This window comes from Coturnix japonica, chromosome Z (genome assembly GCF_001577835.2).
Source record: "Coturnix japonica isolate 7356 chromosome Z, Coturnix japonica 2.1, whole genome shotgun sequence".
Classification (NCBI taxonomy): domain Eukaryota; kingdom Metazoa; phylum Chordata; class Aves; order Galliformes; family Phasianidae; genus Coturnix; species Coturnix japonica.
In genome coordinates, this window is record NC_029547.1 from 15586851 (window position 1) to 15610108 (window position 23258).

The following is a 23258-nucleotide window of genomic DNA, read 5'->3' on the forward strand; positions in this document are numbered from 1 at the left end:
CATCCAACCTGGTCTTGAGCACCTCCAGGGACAGGGCATCCACAAATTCTCCAGGAAGCCTTTTCTAGCACCTCATCACTCTCTTTATGAATAATTTCCCCCTGACATCTAACCTAAACCTTCTTTCCTTGACCTCAAAACCATTCCCCCTTGTCCTATCACTATCTACCCTTGTAAAAAGTTGAGTCCCCTCCTGTTTATAATCTCCACTTAAATACTGGATGGCTGCAACATGGTTACTCCTCAGTCTTCTCTTCTTCAGGCTGAACAAACCCAGCTCCCTCAGCCTGTCTTTGTAGGCGAGGTGCTCCAGCCCTCTGATCATCTTCATGGTTCTCCTCTGGACACTCCCTAACAACTCCCTGTTTCTCTTTCTTGTATTGGGGGCCCCAGACCTGGACACTGTACTCCAGGCTGGCCTCAGGAGGGCAGAGTAGAGAGGGACAATCATCTCCCTTTCCCTGCTGGTCACCTCTCTTCTGATGGAGCCCAGGATACCGTTTGCTTTCCAAGTTGCAAGAGCACACTGCTGGCTCATGTTAAATTTTTCATCCACCAGGACCCTCAGGTCCTTCTCTGCAGGGCTACTTGCAAGGACTGCTCCTTCCAGTCTGTATATATGCCTGGGATTCCTCCAGCCCAAGTGCAAAACCTTGCACTTTGCTGTGTTGAACCTCATTATATTCACCCGGGCCCACCTTTCAAGTCTGTTGAGGTCTCCCTGAATAGAATCCCTTCCTTCGCATCAACTGCACCACTCAGCTTGGTGTCATCAGCCAACTTGATGAGGGTGCACTCAATTCCATCATCGATGTTGTTGATAATGATCACAGAATCACAGAATTGTAGGTGTTGGAAGGGCCCTTTAGAGATCACTGAGTCCAAACCCTCTGCCAAAGCAGGTTCCCAACACCACGTCGCACAGCTCGGCGTCCAGGTGGGTCTTGAGTATCTCCAGAGAAGGAGACTCCACCACCTCCCTGAACAGCCTGTTCCAGATGCTGAAGAGCACCAGTTCCAAGACAGCCCTCTGGGGGATACACTCATTGCTGGCCTCCGCCTAGACACAGAACCATTTATGATCACCCTCTGTCTGTGGCCTTTCAACCAATTCCTTATCCACTGGGTGGACCACCCATCAAATCCACATTCCTCCAATTTGGCGATAAGGATGTAGTGGGGGACCATGTCAAAGGCCTTGCACAAGTCCAGGTAAATTACATTGGTTGCCTTCCCTTTGTCTGCCATATACTTGGCTTTCCTGTACTCTACTGTATGCCAATAAAAATCAAGGAAAGCTGGAATTAATGATCACCAAGGTGACAGAAGGACAGGCAAGTTCTTGTTTTGTTCCTATCTTTTTCATTGTCCTAAAAACAGGATCATATTTCCATTTTCACATTCTGCTCTCTGGTTAGACACGGTAACATGAATGAAAATTTGAAGACCACGTACTGAAAATTAATGTGCAAATCTTGCAAAAAAGCAGAATGTTTCAAGGACTCTAGAAGGATAATTTCTGGGGTTTACTGCAGGAATATTTTCATATTTCACAGTCAGTATGAAAGGAAAATTGTTATATATTTGTTTAGGTATAAATAGTTATTTTCTTGAAATAAATAAAATTATCTCATTTTCTGTAGACCAGATTAGTATTGTTTTCAAGCACAGTCTGAATAAACAGCAGACTGTTCTCATTCAGAGGTGAAATCATAAGTTGTTTCCCCCCTTAAATGTCCCAGGACTTTCTGAAATGACATCACCTGCGCATTCATCAAAGCTCTTTACTTGGCATATTTTTTTCTGGTTTGGCAAAATTTAAGCAATGACTTGAATACGGTCCAATTTGTAGAAAAAAAATACTTTTAAAAATACATCTGTTTTAAATTTGTTTTGGAGGCTTAGTAGTATAAAAGTTTTTATGCCATTATTTCCATACTTCTTTTTCACCCTTCAATTTTGTTGGAACATGGATTGTGTAGGATGAATCAGAAGTGTTTTCTTATTGAGCAATCTGCGAATTAAGAGAATAAACTGCCCAGAAATGTCCATGTTTTCCCGATAACAGTGTTTGAGGAAAAGCACGTTTGTCATGGCGGTGCTGTGGTTTCTGCCCAGTGGGTGGGTCGGCTGTGCTGAGAGCGTCTTCTTCTGAGCAGCTCTTGAAAAGCGTGCTGCCAAAAGGGCTGTGTGAACAGCCCTGGAGGTGGTGGAGGTGACTCCCCAAATACAGAATTGGACCCAATTCACAGTGCTAGATGTATTGATGTCTGAGCGGAAGAGCCGCTGTGTACTTGCTGACTGGGTCATGTCTGTGCTCTGGTGTCATGCCAGCATCCATCAGAGCAGCAGTGGGAGCTGCTGTGTGTCCTTCTCTCTGCCCAGAGGAATCTCCTTCAGCTGTTACATTTTTTCAGGTAGGAGGTACAATGCCCTCCCGTCCAGTGCGTTCTGGAACCAGTGAAGGAAAGTATGAAACAAACAGCCTAAATAAATACCAAGATTAAATTTGGGTACCAGTACATGTTAACGTGAGAAAAGTCCTTACTTTTTCTGTTTTCCCGTTAATTAGATAGTAAACTTAGGCTTTTATTTTTCCTGATTACTTTTTAGTTTGTGTAACAGTTCACTGGACAATAGGAGACAGGCTGTGGGCAAGTAACATTCCTGCATTAAATTAATTAAGGAGACCAGGCTGGAATTATGTAATCTTCATTCCTCAAAACTGAGAGCTTGGTAAAATAATTAATTCTTTTCATAGCAGCTTTAGATCGAACCCAGAAGGCCAGCTTATTGCTGGAGTTAATGAAAACAATATCACAGCTCTGTAGTCCTGCTTAAAGTCAGAAGGCTAAAAGCTGTGGGTTCACTGGACCAGATTTTTCCTCTTGCTCACACTTTACAATATAAGAACTGCTGTAGCGGATTAGAGCAAAATAAAAAAAACCCTAACTCTTGTCCCCAGCAGTGACTAGTACTTCATATTTAAAAAGAAAACTGTCTTTAGCATCTCAGTAACACCACGAACTTTACTGCAGCTCCTGGAGAGGGATGCCTTGGCTGCATGTAACTACAATGACAGCATTTTACTGTTGTGATAGCTGAACTAGCTTTACACCAGCCAGTTCTCTGTCTAAAGCACAAAGTGGCCTTCAACCTCACTTGTGTGCAGATCATGGGCGTACAACTTCATTAAGTAACCCTAACCTTGAAGAGCCAAACCAGCATTTTTGATAGAAACGTTTGGCACACAGGATGGACTGCACATTTAGGTATCTACTTACTCTTTCCCAGGCCCTTATATCCCTGGAGTTTTAGACCTGTTCTATACATTTGTGATAGTCAGGGCTTATTTCTGGATATGTCAGTGTTACTCTGACTTTGGGTCTTTCTACCTCTTCTGTTGTTTTTCTTTTCTTTTTTTTTTTTCCTTTTTTTTCTTTTTTTTTAAAAATTTTTCTTTGTGTTGGAGATGTTCAACTTCAGACATTCCACTTAAAAGAGTTTAAGTTTCATATACAGTTAGTTAATGGGAAAAAACAAAGACAAGAAAATAGGGAATGGCATTTGGTGACAGAAAGCATCTTAGAAACCGTAGCTGGTGAGTGCCTTTGGAATTAGACTCTTTCTTTGTGACTAGTGTGCCGAGGGTGGGCAAAATAAAAAAATTAAAAATTAAAAAAAGAAAAATAGATGGCAGATAACCATTGACAAGAGAAGGTATGTTAACCCAGGGGAAGCACTAGCGTTAATAAAAATGGCTGGTAGTCATCCTGGCTATATGGGAGAAGACAAAATGACAGTTTGTTTTTGGGAGTGAAACCTACATACTAACAAACAGCCTGTCTATTCCTTTCTCTCGTTTGTTGTTTAGATTCATTTTTATTTTTATATTGTTGTATAATTGACATCTGCATGAGCACTTCTAAATTTATTTGCACAAGATAAAGCTTCATTCCAGAGGGCTGTCATATAATAATATATTGACAGTACACACTGACAGTGCTTTGTAGATACCAAGCATATACTGCTTTTTGTATGTCATAGGTCTATAAGAGTGGAGAACTTTTATATTTATATTTTATATTTACATAATTTATACATTTATATTTATATTAGCTCCACAATAATGGAGAGATTCAAAGGAAGCTCTTATACTAAAACATACAGAGGACAGATAGTACTTGCCTGTTGCAAAAGATTTATCAAGTAAGTGTAAGAAATTATATATGTATTTTCCTCTGAATCTATCTCAAATTCTAAAAAAAGCCCAGCTCAACATTACAGAGCTGACATCAGCTATGTAGCATTTTCATTACTGTTGTTCTTTGTTTGTTTTGTTCTTTAAAGCTCTTATTTTAGAGCTGGACAGTAAGTGACATGGGCATTTGGAAAAGATTACCACAAGGAGGAAACTGGTCAATTTTAAACATACTAATCATGATTATATTTTGTAAAAACAAACGCCATGGTTCTTGTTCTCAGCATAAAATATGAAAAAAGTGCTAAGACTTGCTGTCAGTGATTTCATAAAACCCATATTAAATTTAAAAAATGAGAAGCACAAGGGGAACATGGAAAAAAGTAAGTGCATAATGAGCAAGAGAATACAGAAGCACTGCTAACTGGCATTGTAGCCACCAAGAAAAGCAGGCCAAGAAATAACTGGGAGGGAAAAAAATGACATTTGGGAAATATGAATTCTAGTGTAAGAAAGGCAAGGACATGTGGCATGAAGCATTTGTCAGAATGTAGTCAGAGCAGTAGGTGAAATGTACATGAAAGAATGGAAAAAAATAAATTAAAAGAGTAAATATTGTCTCTGAAGAGGAGACTCATGATGGCAGACTGAACAAGGAAGAAGAGTACTTAGAATACTGTGTGGTCATTATGTACAAAGAACAATTAGATTATGAATTAATAGTTTTCATTTATTTTGTCATTATTTCTATATGTTTTTTAAACCTAGGTTGTCTATTTATTAAAAGCAATGTATATATATATATTTAATAAAACAGATGCTTTCAAATGCAAAATTTTAGGATTAATCTTGGAACACAGCTTTTTCTTTTTCTTCCTCTTTCTTTTTTTTTCTTTCTTTTTCTTTCTTTTTTTTTTTTTTTTTTTTTTTTTTTTTTTTTTTTTTTTTTTTTTTTTTGGTAGTAGGTCTTATACTTCATGTGTTTATTAGTATTTTCTTTGAGATGTTCCATCTCTGTTAATCTGTCAGTTCTATCTTTTGCCTCCTGCCTTTGCCAGTCCCACTGGGAGAATCCAGAGAAGTTTGGAGAAACACTTGAAGTATTTTCTCTTTTTTTCTCTCTGTCAGAACTTACAGTCTAATGAAGCACAGATGCAGTCTCTTTTATAAGTTTCTAATATGAAATCAAAGATGAAATAGGGGAAATATCTAGTAAGTGGGGAAAATATGTAATTGTGTGACTGTCACTCTGACTGAAAGTTTTGCTTTTGGAAAGCATTTGTGCGTGCTTGCCACCAATCTGGCCATCCTTTTTTTCTATCTCTTTTTTTTTTTTTTCCCAAGTAAGTGCCTACAAAAGGAAAATGGTTTAAGAATAGCTCTGAGTTAGTAACTAGTAAATTATGGCCTGTCATAATTTAATTACAGGAATTCATGTGGCACAGCTGCTATTAATGGTCTTGTCCCAAGGTGATCAGCAGCACTGCAGCTGAACTCTGCAGTGGAAATGAGGATCACCCTGTGAGAGAGGCTTCCAAAAGTTGAAAGCCTGGGAGAGGGTTGACAGAAATTGCCCAGGGTCTGCAGTGCTTGTGAGAGTAGGTGACACAGTAAGGGTGGGACCAGAAGCAGCAGTTTTAACACCCTCACTTGTACACTGGCAGCCCCCAGGAAGTATAGTGATCAGGACTGCAATGACCAGGATGAGAATACGGCATGGCACAGCAGTTTGTGTGGCAAAGAGAGAACACAAGATGGACTGCTTTGCTCTCTTGATCTGCATGCTATTGAAACAAACATGGCAACTACTCACTACAATGGTTATGTTCAGGAAGAAACTCAGGCAGGGGTGCCTGACACATGCACCCATTAGACCTGTCAAGTAGCAACAGAGCTGCCCAGACCTTTGGTTGCAGGGAACTCCAGAATCTGGAAATCCCCCAAGGGCCTGAGGACAAAGAGAATGTCATGGCTGCAAGTATGCCCAGCTCAATTGACATTTTGAGCCAGGTTGCACATGGAAATCACCAGGCTGAGAATTATCCAGCAATCTGAGAGAGACTGATTTGTGGAATCATGCAGAGACATAGGTACATTGACAGCCCTGACTTAAGTCCATGCAAGGAAAGAAGCTAAGCTAGCCTACAACCCTGAGAAGACAGACAGAAAAATATGCATGATGGAAGAGACTGGGCACTCACCTCCATTCAGAGCAGGAGAAGGAGCCTCTCACTTGCAAGAGGAAGTCCCTTTAACCAAGAGATATTAAGCCCTTGGGACTGAAAGAGAAAGTGTAGATAAAGGTTCAGAGCAGGAAAGGGACAACTATTTAATATGGTCCAACCGAAGACTCAAGTCCAACCCAGTGTCACCACAGAAAGGTGAAGGGTTCTTTTTAACTAAGGACTCTGTAATGAGGGGCATTCAGGCACCCATCTGCTGCCTAGATAATCTCTCTACTGGATTTTGCTGCCTATGAGGAACTTGTATTTTGGACATCAAGAAGAAGCTCCAGGTATGATAAGTACAGAGGACTACTGTCCATTCCTGCTCTTTCAAGGTGGGTCACAGGAGGCTGCAACTAGGAAATTAGAAATTTTTAAGAGATCTCATGTCCTTTGAGAGGATGTTTGAGGGATCAGGAACACAAATAGTGTTCTCCTTGATCCTCCAGGTTGGTGACTGGGACCTGGGCAGAAAGAGGAGAACGGATCAGTTGAATGAATGGCTGCATGGATGGTGTCATGCTCAGGGTTTTGGGTACTGTGATCTTGGAAGTACCTTTGAGAGACAGTGCTGTTGATGCTGGATGGGTTGAAACTGACCAGGTGAGGCAAGAATATACTAAGCAACAGGCTTTAAACAACATTTCATGGGAGAAGAGGATGTACTTCTGAGTGACAGAGCTGGAGAATACTGTCGCTTTAAGAAGCAGTGGGGAAGAACTTGGATTTGTCCTACAGGAATTTGGGGGGGCTTCTCCAGGGAAGGTAATGCTGCTGATGGACCAGTTGAATGCAAGTGGAATAAGTAGGAGGAGGTGGGAAATGTGATGCATTTAGAAAACTATTACTAAATAGATATAACAGAGGAGAGGTAGAACAAATTGTACAACTGGAATATTGTAATTGAGGATGACAAGCTTTTTAGAAGGCGTCAGAAGGACAATATGGCAGGGAAGTTGCTCTGTAAGTTAAGACATGGGTAGATTATGAAGAGCTGATTTTGAGGACCAGACATGACTAGGTTGAGGGCTTGTGGGTTAAAATTAGGGACCAGACCAATAAAGGACATCTGGTAGTTGGGGTCTACTACTGGCTACCTGATCAAGGAGAGCTTGTTGATGAGGCCTTCTTGCTTCATCTTCAAGAGGCATTATGTTGGCAGACTCCCCTCCCAATGGGAGATTTCAATCTCTTAGATATCTGCTGGGAAGACAACATGTTCTTCAGCACTCTTCTATGTCTTTACTAATAGTAAAATACTAATAGACAGTGGGATTGAGTGTACTCTCAGCAGGTTTGTTGATGACACAAAGCTGAGTGGTGCAATTGACACAGCAGAAGGAAGGGACACCATCCAGAAGGCCCCCATGAACCTAATGAGGTTCAACAAGGCCAATTGCAAGGTGTTTGTTTGGAGCAATCCCAGATATGAGTAAAGACTGGAAGAAGAGCTCATAGAGAGCAGTCCTACAGAGAAAACTTGGGGATCCTGGTAGACAAAAGCCTGGACATGACTCAGCAATATGTGCTTGCAGATGGAAGGCCAACAGTATTCTGTGCTGCGTCAAAAGGAAAGTGGCCAGCAGGGCAAGGGTGTTGATTTTATCCCTCTACTCTGCCCACGTGAGGCCCCAAATGCAGTACTGTGTCCAGGTCTGGGGTTCCCAATACAAGAAATGTGTAGGGCTGTTGGAGAGGGTCCAGTGGAGGGCCACAGAGATGACCAGAGGGCTGGAGCAACTCTCTTATAAAGAATGTCCGAGGGATTTGGGCTTGTTCAGCCTGGAGATGAGGAGGCTCCAGTACTTGACCTTCCAGTTCTTGAAAGGATGTTATAAGCAAGAGAAAGCCAGACTTTTTATTCAAGTGTATGTATAGCAATAACACAGAGGGGAATGGCTTTAAACTGAGAGAGGGTAGATTTAGACTAGCTTTAGGAAGATATTATTTACTGTGAGGGTGGAGAGACTCTGGAACAAGGTACTCAGAGAGGTTGTGGATATCCCCTCCCTGGAGGCATTCAAAGCCATGTTGAATGGGGCTCGGGTTAGCCTGATCTAGTGGTTGACAACCCTGACAAAGGGAGAAGGGTTTAGAAATAGATAATCTTTAAGGTCCCTTCCAACTGAAGCCATTCTATCATTCTGTGATTCTACGATAATTTATGTTGAAGAAAGGCAGCTTTCCATTCCATGCTTCATCCTGATGTATACAGCTGCAGAATGTTCAAATTAGAAGAAACAGATTCTTAAATCCATGTGAAAAACAGTCATTAAGAAAGTGGCTGCAGAAAGACAGTGGGCAGTTTTCATCTATTACTCTGACCAAAAGATGTTCTGTCGCCAGGTAGGGATCTCTTACTTCCAGTATAACTCCTATTTACAAGAAGGGTCCCAAAGAGGATCCAGGGAACTACAGGTCTGTCAGCCTGACCTTGGTGCCAGGAAAGGTTATGGAGCAGATGATAGTGAGTGAGATCTAATAACATATGTGAATTAACAGGGGGATTGGGACCAGCTAGCATGGATTCATGAATGACAAGTCCTGCTTTACCAGCCTCATCTCCTTCTATGATTGAGTGACCCATGTGGAGGATGAAAGAAAGGATATTACCTAGACTTCAGAAAAGCCATTGAGACTGTCTCTCACAGTATTCTCCTGGAAAAACTGTCAGCCTATGGTTTGGACAGATAATGCTCTTTGCTGGATAATGAACTGATTGGATGGAAAAGCCCAGAGAATGGTGATGAATGGAGTTAAATCCTGTAGTGAAAAGTGGTGTTCCCCAGGGATCAGTACTGGGGTCTACTGTTCAATATTTTTACTGATGACCTCGATGAAGGATAGAGTGAAACCTCAGTTTGCATATGACACCAAGTTGGCTGGAAGTATCAATCTGTGTGGGAGTAAGAAGGCCCTACAGAGAGATCTGGACATGCTGGATAGCTGGGCTGAGGCCAGTGGAATGAAGTTCAACACAGACCAAGTGCCAGGTCCTGCTCTTTGGCCAAAACAACCTCAGGCAATGCTACAGGCTTGGGGTAGAGTGGCTGGAAGTCTGTTTGGAAGAAATAGGCCTGGAGGTGTCAGCGCTGGGCTGAACACAATCCAGAAGTGTGCCCAGGTGGCCAAAAAGGCCAATGGTATCCTGGCTTGTATCAGAAGTAGTGCTGCCAGCAGGAGTAAGAAAGAAATCATCCTTCTGTACTCAGCACTGGTGATGCTGCACCTTAAGTACTGTGTTCAGTTTTTGGGCCCCTTCACTACAGAAAAGATACTGATGTCCTGGAGTATGTCCAGAGAAGTGCAATGAAGCTGGTGAGGAGTCTGGAGCACAAGTCATATGAGGAACGGCTCAGGGATTTGGGATTGTTTACTCCAATTAAGAGGATGCTCAGGGGAGACTTTATTGCTCTCAATAACTGCCTGGAAGGAGGTTGTAGAGAGGAAGGAGTTGGAATCTTCTCCTGTGTAACTAGGGATAGGACTAGGGGGAATAGCCCCAAGTTGAATCAGGGGAGATTCAGGTTGGACATTAGGAAAAAATTGTTCTCCAAAAGAGGGATCAGGTGCTGGAAAGGGCTGCTCAGGGAGGTGGACGAGTCACCATACCTGGAGGTGTTCAAGAAAGTTTAGATGTGGTACTAAAGAACATGGTTTAATGGGGAAACTGGTGATATGTGGATAGTTGTATTGGGTGATCTTGGAGGTCATTTCCAACCTTGGTGATTTCATGATTCTATGATTTCACACTTCTAGCTCAGAAACAAAAATTGGAAGAATGGTTTCAGACTAACTGCCTGAAAATTCCACTGCAGAGAGCTAAATATGATGAAATGTGTGGGTTAAACAATTTACAGAAGAAAGCTCCCTTTCTACTGTAACAAAAGATTTTTATAGTAGAACTCCTTACACTTTAAAGAAGGGGTTAGAGAGCAGTTATTCTCTGAAGAAATTTTTAAAAAACAGGGTGTGTAACTCCTGTTTGTATTGTTGAGACTCTTAGACACCATCTAAAACTCATAAAACTTACATATTTTCAATTATACTTATCAGCAGTGCACTGATGTCAGACTGAGTCCTGAAATTCCTCATGAAGGGAAATGTTTCAGTAACAAACCACTGGCTGAGCAAAAATTCCAAGATTTGGACCATAGCTACATCCTGTCTGTAGCTTGGCAGTGAAAAAATGCATCAAAGCAGTAACTCCTTACAGTGAACTGAGAAGGCACCAAAGCTGCCCAGTAGCTAGCAAGCAAGGCAACATCATTACATGTAACCACACTAACTGAAAGTCAAGACTATACCAATTACGTAACCACAGTATCCACAGCAGCTAACAAGCAAGACAGCAACTGTAATGTAGCCTCAGCACCAGTTGTGCTGATGTCTTTTGTTTGTCCATTCACATAAAATGGCAGAAACACAGATAAATTTGGAATTTCTTAAATTGTCTGCTATATTGACCACATACCTGTGCAGATCAGCTGCTGAGGAATGGTGCCAGCAACACATACAGCCTGGGCTAAAATACCACATTGCATGTACATAGGAATGTAATACAGTTTTTGTGCTTAAATTCTAATTTCATCTATTTATGAGAAAAAGACTAAAAAAAGCCCCTCTGTATTTCAGTGACATAATTGCTTCAATTACAAATGAACATAATACATTCAATACATCCTGTTGTCAATTTCTGAGTAAAAAATTAACTTAGTTACATCCTTAGTGTGATTACTACTGCAGAAACTGATTGCATTTTGAGAGATGTAAAATCAAGCAGAAAGGTCAAAACATATATATGTGCTCTCATTACTAATATTAGTTTTCAAGAATAAGTAGTCAGTGACCTAGATAACAATTGAAAATGACATGTAAGCACAGAGAGCTATGAATAAGTTTCACAGAATCACAGAATCGTAGGTATTGGAAGGGACCTCCAGAGATCATCAAGTCCAACCTGCCACAGCAGGTGCATGACACCAGGTCACACAGGTAGGTGTCCAGATAGGTCTGGAATATCTCCAGAGAAGGAGAATCCACAACCCCCCTGGTCAGCTTGTTCCAGTGCTCCGTCACCTCACCATAAAGAAGTTCTTGTGCACATTCATGTATTTGTCTTTAATCTTTATTTTCCTGTTCCCTTTTCAGATTGACATGCACATGTTCACACCAGCTTTTCTAAGAATTTTAAATCTGATTGTCCATTAAATTTAAAACATTAGTAGTGTTAATCCTTACTTAGTTGAAGAGAATCAGGAGAATCTTATTTTTTTTTTTTTTCCCCTTCCAAAATTACAATTGAATTTGGCTAAACAGAAGTTATATAAAATGCTGAAATCCAGGGAGAACTGATATTTAGAATCTTTTCCCAGAAACGAAGAGACTGGAAGCTAACAAGTAAAAGCAAGGAGGAGTTTTATTTTGTTTTACTTATTTATTTATATTTTTTCTGTGGGGAGGAAGGAGATGGAGGGATATTTCATTCACTTAAAAATACAGACGCAGTTTCAGTTGGAACTATATGAGAATTTATGCAACAGTTGGGGAATAGTTTTGTTTGAAAGTTTGCAACTTTTTTTTTGTTTCTGGAAAAGTGACATGTTTCATTTCAAAGTTCTCCAGATCAAATGTTTTACAGTTTACCTTTGGAAAGACATTTTGTTTTGAAATTAGATTCTACAGTTTAAAAGCTAAAAATTCAAACTTCCTTTGGTTCCTTCTTCAGAGAGAGAGTTTGCTTAAAGAAAAATAGAAGACTAGCAGAAGTACAAAAGTTATTTTCATCTCACAGAATAACATTTGATTAAGACCATTTCTTTGACTAACAGATTTTTTGTATCTCGGTGTGCTCTGCAATTGAAGGTGGACTTTTCTTACGTAAAGCTGTTATGTCACGTTAAATGTGGCTGATGGATTAAATACCTTGTAATGAAATCTGCCAAGACTGATTGAAAAACAGCAGTTAAAAATAAGGTTGAGAAAGTAACTGTGACCAGGATGTCCTATTTGCTGGTTTGACTGCTCTGATTGAAATCATCTGTGAAATAACAGCTTTTGCGTGATAGGTCCAGACACAAATTAATAAGACAACAGCATGCTGACCTACTAAAAAAAAGCACAACAGTCCAATAACTACAAACAGACTCAGTTATTTTACTGTTTAGCTGAAAGATCCTCCTCTTCCACTCAAAACTGTTGTGCAGTGGCTTCTTCTGGCTGCATATAAATTCTCTTGTGAAAAGCTGCAGCTGCCCAGGCAGACCTACCTGAGAATGACTTTATGCTTTAAACTTGAGGTTGCTTTTCCTTAGGAGTTATGAAAAGAGGTTTTTCATTTTATTTATTTTTTTATTTAGTCTAGTTTGGTTTGTTTTGAAACAGCTTGGTGGTTATGTTATATAAACCAAACTTGATGCAAGTGATCTTGGTTCCAAGGCCAGACATTTAGTCAATAGACACCAGTTTTCTTCTGTTGGAGATGTCTGGTTACCGTTATTTTCTGCCTTGGAATTATATCATTAATACACTGATCCTATAGCATGAAGAAAATTATCAAGATATTTTAAGGATGTTGTACCTGCAGGGAGTAAGTGAAATACACTTTTCACATGACTAGCAGAAATGTTTATATCATCAGAATAAACAGTAATCTTAAACATAACACTGCCCTTGTCCCTGCATGAGAAATCATAAGCCTGCTGTATGAACACTCCAACACTCTGGAGGTTCCATTTTTGGCAGTTTACTCCAATGAACTTGAACTATGTTTTTTCATTATTCTTGTGTGTCACCAAAGTTTTGAGTGACACTACACAATCTGTTTTCTAATGAAATTTACAGCAGAGTATATCTAAGATGACCTTGTCCAAAATGAGTGAACACTGGGATAGTATCAACCTTTTGACAGAAATTCAGTTTCTTAACTCTTTTGTTCCTAGCTGTTTGTGGAAAAAACTTATCAAAAGAATTAGACTATGCACATAAACAGCCATGTGTTTCCAAGAATTATTTTCATAAGTAATATATACACAGTAATGGGGAATCAAATTGGATTGCTTCAGGGTTTCAAGTGTTAATCTCATTGTCAAATAGTCTAATCCATTTATGACTTCTTTTTTCAGTTCCTTAGTTCCAAATTCGATTGGACTAATAGTTTCCGTATTGAAGATTTACACATTCCCATAAAAAGAGCACACTACAGATCTGAGCACCAACCATCAGGCTTGAAGGAAATGCATCTATGAAGTCCCTATTTGAATGTGGATGTCCCACAGTCACCTGGCTATTCCACACAAGACAGTACATGACAAACTGGTTGCTGCTTGTGACAAGCCCCAGGGAATCAGTAAGTATCAGCATAAACGAATGCTATCCAGTTGTCTGAGCTTCATACACAATATGTCAGTGAATTAGTTGCATTTTCTATTGATGTGTTACAACCTCACTGCTTTTGAACACTAGATCAGGATGTAGTAGTGGGCTGACACTTGAGAAATCTGCTTCTGAAAAACACCCTTTGGAGGATCATGCTGGAAACAACAGACTTTAATATGCTCTTTGAAAATTATGTGTTCAGAGTTTCACTCATCCTACTTCATTTAAAACATAAAAAATAATATAATGTGGAAAAAAAGGAGTTTTAAAATATACAATTCAGTAATTTCCAAGCCTTTGCTGAGTTGATTAGTTCTAATACAAACAAACATTGCTGCTTTCCACTCTGACAGTTGCTGTAAATCCCAGAAGTGATTTCAAAAAGAAGATTTAACAAATTTTGTCTTTGGACTATTTGTTTCTACAAGAATTGAAGATACTGTTATTGAGGTCACTACAGCAGCATCCCCGGAGTTAGAGCTACACCAACTCATCTATCACATACATTCATGATATGACTGAGGCATTCAAATCCTCTCTCCAATTTGAAAGATAGATTTTTGTCCTTGACCTCCCATATCACAGTATCACAGAATCACCAAGGTTGGAAAAGATGCTACAATATCATCCAGTCCAATCATCCGCCAAACACCACTAGTTGTCACTAAATCATGTCCTTCAACACAACGTCCAAAAGTTCCTTGAACACCTCCACGGTCGGTGACTCCACCACCTCCCTGGGCAGCCCATTCCACTGCCTGACCACTCTTTCAGAGAAGTAATATTTCTTAACGTCCCCTCATCAGCTTTGTTGCCCTTCTTTGAACTCACTCCAGGGCCTTGATGTCTTTCTTGCAGTGAGGAGCCCAAAACTGGACACAGTACTCGAGGTGGGGCCTCACCAGTGCTGAGTATAGGGGGACAATCACTTCCCTATTCTTGCTGGCAAAAATGTTTTTGATGCAAGCCAGGATGTCATTGGCTTTCTTGGCCAACTTGGCCCGCTGCTGGTTCACATTCAGCTAAGCATCAATCAATACCTCCAGGTCCATTTCCTCTATACAGTCTTCCAGCCACTCTGCCCCAAACCTGTAGCGCTGTCTGGGGGTGTTGTGGCCAAAGTGCAGGACCTGGCATTAGGCCTTGTTAAACCTCATCCCATTGGCTTCAGCCCAGCTCTCCAGCCTGTCCAGATACCTCTGTACACCTCACTACCCTCAGGCAGATCAGCACTTCCAGCCAACTTGGTGTCATCTGCAAACTTACTGAGGGTGCACTCACTGCCCTCATCCAGGTCATCAATAAAGTTATTGAAGAGGACAGGCCCCAGCACTGACCTCTGGGGAACACCACTCATGACAGCCAGCTGGATTTAACTCCATTCACCACCACTCTCTGGGCACAGTCCTCCAGCCAGTTCCTTACCCAGCCAGGGGTGTACCTGTCCAAGCCACGGGCTGCCAGTTTCTGTAGGAGAATACTGTGGGAGACAGTGTCAAAGGCTTTGCTGAAGTCTAGGTGGACTACATCAGCAGTCTTTCCCTCATCCACCAGACAGGTCACTAGATCATAGAAGGAGATCAGGTTGATCAAGCAGGACCTACCCTTGGTGAACCCATGCTGGCTGGTCCTGATTCTCCCACTGTCCCACACTTGCTATGTGATCCCCCTCAAGACAATCTGCTCCATAATCTTCCCTGGCACCAAGGTCAGGCTAATAAGCCTGTAGTTCCCCAGGTCCTCCCTACAACCCTTCTTGAAGACGGGAGCCACATTGGCAAACCTCCAGTCTTCTGGGACCTCACCAGTCAACAAGGAGCATTGATAGATGATGGAAAGTGGCTCGGCTATTTCCTCTGCCAGGTCCCTCATCACTCTCTGGTGAATCTCATCTGGCCCCATGGACTTGTGGCAGTCCAGTTGGGGTAGTAGGACTCTTGACTGATTCCTCCTGAATCATCAGGGGTTTAGTCTGCTCCCCAGCCAAGACTACCAGGTCAGAGAGTGCAGTACCCTGAGGATAACTGGTTTGACCTTTAAAGACAAATATGAAGAAGGCATTCAGAACCCCCTGCCTTTTCCTTATCCTCAGTGGTCACATTCCCAGCCTCATCCAGTAAAGAGTGGAGATTCTTCTTAGTCCTACTCTTAGTACTGATATATTTGTGAAAGAGTTTCTTATTCCTTTTTACCCCAGCTGCCAGACTGAGTACCAGCTGGGTTTTTCCCTTTCTGGTTTTATCTCTATGCATCTCAACAACTTCTCTGTACTCTTTCTGAGTCACATATGTGAAGGCATTGTCCATATCTCTTAACTAAAACATTTAGAGTCATCTTGGAAAGCTGTTCTATTTCTATGAATCTATGTAAGAATTAGCTGGGACAGAGGATTATGCTAATGACTGTTTACTGGGATGATGCAGACACTCAGTCGGTAGATGCACTGACATATCTTCTCAAGCAGAGCAGCAGAAGGGTTTGGAGTGGAATCCCAGGTGCCTCACGTATCATTGAATCTAGGTGGATAGCTAGCACAATAAGGCTTGTTCTGATTTAAACTGCCTAGTGCTGGGACACAGTTAATATCTAAGAACATGTAGCCAGATTGCAAGGTGTGTTGCCTCTTGCAGAAGATGAAGCCATTTATTTGCACTTCTTAACTAAGCTTCTTATTCAGAGCAGGAATATCAGTGCTCTGCTCAGCTGTCACCATTCCTGGCTCATAACTCAAGCCTGAGTCTTGCCTTAACTGGTGGGTGTTGTGATGCAAATCCTGAAGCCATCTTTGACAACCAAACCTCACTGATAGCTTTTGAAATGTTTTTCATTTCACATAAATGGAGAGTCTGGCAAATCCCAGTGATAAGCACAGCAGAGCTTTCAGCAGTGTTTGCCCACTCATCCAGTTCTTCCCTTTCTGTCATCTGAATGAACACTTCTGCATGTAAAAAGTATAGTGGGGTGCTTCTTGTTTCTGTATTGAAACAAGTTTCAGTGAGATTTTAGCATGGGACTGTAGGATAAATAGAGTTGGAAGGCTCAGAGTTAACAGCAAGCTTAAATTCGTTGTTGCTTGTAAGCCCTTAACATGTATTCACTGTGGTAAAAACAGTCTTTTATAGCACCAAGCGACCCACAGACAAATAATGTGAATCCTAGATTTTCACGTGACCACCACAATTCGGAGCAGGAAAGTAGCGGGGCACGGGGAGTTTATGAGAGCAGCATGGATAACACAGGAAGCCATATTTAGAGTGTAGCTCCTGACCTTTAATGACACAGACTCGACTCTGCTTTCCACACAATAATATGAACTGTCTTTCGAATGTGAACGGAGATTTGCACCAGAAAGAGGCTGCTGATTTTTATTTTTTTGAATATTTTGCTTTGGCTTAGGTGAAGAATCACAAGTAAAGGATTGTCTTAAGGATGGCATGCTTTTAATTTCTGGGGATGTGCATTTTAATGGATACACCTATGATTTAAATCAAATAAGTTGAAATTAACTTCAAGCAAAATCACTCTAGTTTGTGGAAGCATGGGAAGATTGTTTAGCTAGGCAGGGTGTTATTATCTCTGCAGAAACCTACCAACACAGCAGGATTAACGTATATTTCCAGTTAGAGTGGTGGTGTGACATTTTTCATGACACAAATAAGCATTACGTATGCATTATGTGACAGTTGAAATATGGTGCTTCCAGCAGTCCCCCATTCCAGTTTCTGGCAATAGGCTGACATTAGCCAACAGCGGAAAATACGTCTTCCTGTAACTCCCAGGCTTTCTTATCTAAATTTTAATTTGGACAGAGTCCAGAACTTAGTTTATGACCTCTGATGAGCTCACAGTATGAAGCAGAAAAGACTAACACTTCATATGCGTATTCTTACCCATTTCCTCTCTATTGTATTATTTCTCACTGTTTCTGTAACTTTCCATTCTTGTACTAACATTGCACAATCTATTGGCAATGTAGCTTAATTACTTTCTTTATTTACAATTAATTGATACTGGAAATTCACTCTCTGGGAACAGTTATAAATGGAAATTTTAGTTTTTTAATAACTACAAAAAAATAACAGTCTGTAAATTGAACTGTTTTTATGTGGCCTGTTTTGTAGAGGGGTTTCCTTTCACGTCTCATCAACTACTACTAAAAAAATATTTTATAGTATTAATAAAGTGGAAGTGGAGAGTATCTGATGACAGGAATTTTATTTTCCTAAACCATAATCTAGCCTTGGTGTTTTAATATCATCACCTATGGTGGGTACATTAAGGCACCCTATGACCTTTTTGTTTGCGTGCCAAACATTATTTATTTATTTTTCTTACTATTAAAAAAGATTCTTTTATTTTAATCCACAGCAGTATGGTTTTTAAATTACCTGAGAGAGCTATTAATCCACAGTAGTAGCATTTATCATAGTTAGATGAGGGAAATATTCTAAATCAGCATTTTTCAACACAGAGGTGATGACTTTTCTGAGAAGAAGATGAAGTCTTGTAAGAGAACCTAGGGGAAAAAAGAGTTTTTAGTTCTTATTAGATCTATCTCTTCTGGGACCTACTAAGGTCTGAGCTATTTACTGAATATCCTGTAAGCGTTTTGATTTCTGGGTCTCAAGAGCAGGAGAACAGCTGGTGAGCTGCTGTACTCTTCCTGATGAGAATGAACAGCAGATGCAATTGGTGGGGAAGTTGCTGTTCCAGTTCTTCTCAAGTGGGATAGGTCTCTCTTACCTGCTGATGATCTCTTCTTCTCTGTATAGTGGAAGAAGACCTGCAGGTGATAGGCAGCTTGCTGAAGGCACCAACCCTATGCTGTGATCACACAGCCTGAATGTTCATGCAGCTGCTGTGGCACAGGAATCTCATTCACCACACTGGAGATGGCTTTCTCATTCTATGTCCACTGCATCTCCAGGTGCATATATTTTCCTCAGTGTTTGCTTATTAAAATTACTTTTCCAACTCAAGCATAATGGAGAGTTTTTATAGACCCTTTATCAACCAATAAGATTGCCACAGATTAAAGAGGACTGGTCTGATGATAGCGTACATGAAATATATTTTACACTAAAAAAATGTATATATATTTTAATGACTTCTGGGTTATCTGATGAGAAAACCATCATCAGGATTCAGGGCAGCAGTCAAAGTACAAGATTCTCGCCCTTGACATTCTTAAGCTAGAGGCAAACAAGGACAGACGTACTTGTTTAAGCACTGGTAGTGGCATGCTCAACAATGAAAAGGGAAAAATGGATGCATCAATGCAATTAAATTAGATGAAACAGACATGGAATGTATTAGTCATGGAAAAATCCCAGCTTCCAGCTCTTGAGGAGACAATTTCTGGAAGGCTATTTTTGTGATATGATTGACTTTTAAATGGAATCCACAGTGCTTTGAGAATTATCTGGAGGCAAGACCAGCAAAAGCATTCAACTATCCTGGATCAGTGTTGGGAATAGTAACGATTTGTAAATGACACTTCAAACATTTTCTTAAATGCCCTGCTATTTGGGAGCTCCTGTAATTGCCTTCTGTTCCACAAGCTAGGAGAAAAGAGTGCCCTGTTTGCTTTTGCATCCAGCATGGGTGGAGCAGGAATGAGTAGATAGGTTTGGAAAGACATAAATGAAGAAAATGCCATTGACCTGATGAGACAATAAAAGCAAGAAATCTAAAACTGCATGTACAGCCAATCCAGACATGTGAAGATCTATCCTGCTACCTATTAGGTGGTAAGAGCATGATAGCTGTGCTGCTTCTCTCTCCCCAGCATTAAACAGAGTTGCATTAGCTGCTACCTGACATCATAAGTCAAGCTGTTGAATTGTACTGAATGTTTCCTTTCTTTCCATCTTTCTACTGGAAGCTTCATTGTTTACTTGAGATTTTGGGGAGCAGTGGAAGATTTTATCTTAATGGATTAGGAAGAATTTTTCCATTGGGAAATGGATTCCTCTGTTATGGTTACAAGTGGATTCAAGTAGTAATTATAATAATACCGTGCACATGGACAGCTTGACTTTTCTCTGATTAAAGAGACTCTTGTTCATCAAAGCTTTGAGAAATTTTATAACCTGTCGTATGTGTGGTGCTTTATAAACAGAGTTCACGCTCAATGATTACATGATGCAAAGAAACAGTTTTAACACTTTTGAAGGGAGCAAAATACTTTGAACAACACAATGAAAATATCAGACACTACAAGTCCAAGCCAATGGACTAAATTAATATCATATTGTTTCCTCGTGAAAAATAAGAGGCCTGACTGTGAAGAAACTTTCTCAGATACTCCAATAGCATAACTCTCTTGACCTTATCAGGATTGTATGTCATTAATGCATGAGTAAGATGTGCTGAAAGTTGAATGATATTTTTATTTTTTTTATGAGAAAGGCAGGGGGACACAGAATATTTTTTGAAGCTGATACATTTTTCAAGCATCTTACAGCAAGCAGCAAAATTTAAAAGCAGAGATGTTTATTATGAAGTTTCCAGTCTTGTGTTGCAGGGTCCTAGCAGAAGGCTTTGAAACTGTCAACATGGCCCCTTATAAGTTTATTACTTGCCTATGAGCTGGCATGTGTTTTAGATTTGTTAGAGGAAGTTTTCTGATGTACACTTTCAGCGTTTCTGTACTGTAAACAACTCTTAAATACAGAAAGTTGTACTGTGAGCCAAGCTGGACTTTTACTGGTCACCAGGGTCAACTGCAGAACCGAGCCTGACCTCCAATCTCTGACTCCAATTAGTCACAGAAATAATTTATTTTTCATTTTTCAGGCCATTTGTCTTCTTGGAAACCACAGTGACTTATATGATTCCAAGAGTTGCACTTGGAAAAAATTATTGTAGCGTGTTCGTCTGTATTTAGTTTTAACACGTGTTCATACCAGTGATTTATATATTACAAAAGGTGCTAGTTTATTTGAATTAGAAGACTTGGTGGCTCTGTTAGTGTTTGTGTCTGGAATATGTTCTTTTCAAGATGAATGTTCTTTGATTTTGACCTTTTTATGGTTTCCTAAGCATAGGTAATGTGCTACAGCTTTTTCATATATATATATATATATATATGCAAAATTGTCATTTTCTTGTTACTTAGTCAGATTTTCTGCTGCTTTATATTGAGAATGGCACTGCTGTAACTTTATGAAAATGTAATTTCTTTGAATTTGAACTAAATTTAAGTGTTGCTGTCCATTTAGTGGAAAATTTTTCCTTGCCATAACTGTAGCTACAGTGGCCATAAGATTTCCAGAATTTTGCAAACCATAGGCTGTGGTATACCAGAACTGTTTTTTTTCACCACTAAAGAAGAATTAAATTTCCTTTGCGGTACAGTACTATGTACACAGAATTATCATCAACAATAACTAAAATTACACACATTGCTCATCATAAAATAGGGTGAGTAATCATCTCTAGTCTCTTAGAATTTGGGGACATCCCAGGGACTGCTATCTTCCATCCATACTGGTTCTTCTAGGTAGCTTCCACTCAACTGGAGACACCAGCAGGTGTTATTTCCCTCTTGTCTTGGGTTGCACTGGAAAAACACTCAGACACACAGGTCAGGGGGACCCACAGCATGCCCCTGAAGCCTAGGCATAGCCTCAGTCTTTCACCAACCCTGAGTGAACTACAGCTTGGTCTTACTGGTAATCTTGTATCAAGAAAAGAGTAGGCTGGGAAGAGTAGGCTGAAAACACTGTTCTTGAGATCTTCCTACATCTGAGGTGTCCGACCTTTTTGAATGTCAAATTTGCAAATACATGTAAAAATATACTTTGATAAATATCTTCATGAATGACAATAATTTTTTTTTTATTGTTTTTTTTTACATTTTCTAGTGCTAATCTTGGAACACAGTGTCACACAGTGTCCAGGGAGACAGACAAAGAAGAATTTTGAGGTTTATTTCTAAAAGCATCCTAATTTCACTCTTGGTAGCTTCTGTGGGATTTTTTTGGAAGCTTTGTGGAATGCACTTTTTGCAGTTTTCCAGAGAAATGTCCAGCATGGGCATTCTTAGAGTCCTTACATTCTGTCTAGATTAACAGCAAAACCTGATTCCACTTTGATATTTAAAGCTTACTGGGGCTTCATCTGGGAGATGCAAATGACATATTGCATCATAGCACTTTAAGTGTCTTTAGCAATCATTTTAAAAATGCACAGTACTTCTTAGTTTTCTGGGGAAAAGGAAGAAAAAAATGTTATTTGTACACAGTGGTAAGTCAGTGGGAGGAAGAGATCTTGAATTTCTTCATATGAGCAATGGAAACAGGCTAATAATAAGCTGGAAAAATAGGTTATATAATACAATACTCTAGATATTTTGAAGAAAGTGGAGGCTCAAAATCCCATTGGCGATCTAGATTCTTTAAAGAGGTCCTTGAGAGACTCATTTTCCATAAAGTGCTGTGGTAGTCTATTGTGAGGATGTCTTTGAGGATCATTTCTAAGTTCTGGTGTGAGATGCTTGCTAGAGTGAAGCTGAGACCAAAGAGGCTGCTTGTAGTCACGGACAGAAACACTGTGCAGCACTGCAGAGTCTGGAAGATGCTTAGGACAGCAGGGAAATATTGACATCTGTTACACTGGTCCAGACCTGTGAGTGACAGGTAATGTCTGAGGGGGCTTTAGCCATCAGAGTAGGTCTGAATGAGCCTGATCATTTCATTTCCCTTCTTGCAAGTTGTGCCATAAGGCGTACCCTTGCAATATACAACACTTATCCATCTCTGTCCACTGAGAATACATCTCTGCTTATCAGACTTAAAAATTAAACTAATAATTCTAAAGTAAATAGGTAAAGTCTACTGAGAGTCTAAGTAGGCAGCAAAATATAAAAGCTGATGTTCAAGAAAAGGAAACACCACAGAGAATTTTCAGAGATGAGGATAAGAAATGATGAGACATTTTGTAAGTCTCACTGAGTGAAAGAAACAGTTTGGGAAGAAAAAGTTTACAAATGGCTCAGAATGTTTGGAATACCAGAGTCACTCTGCTAGCAAAATGGTACTTGATGCAAATGTGAGCATGACAAGGTAAAACGTCATATGATTTTCTTCTTCAAAGTAGAGCCACATCTGGGCTTGAAAGGACTAAAGACTTCAGATCAAAGATTCTGAACATTTTTTTTTTCTCTTTTTTCTTTTTTTTAAAAATCTTTTTCTGTAACACAGCATAGAAATTTTTGTAAGACAACTTCTAAAAATTTGTTACTGCTTTTCTATTTCCCTGCTTCTAATTTAAAGTTTTTACTCTTTCTACCTTTAGATCAAGGAATGTAACCAAAACATTACATTCCTTATTTCCAATGTCTTTGGCATGTGGATGACTTTAAACTCAGTAAATATCTGTATTTGTATGTTGAGCTTTAATGCCTAAGGAGTGGAGCCTGTTTTCTTTGCTTTAAGTTTAACCCATATATT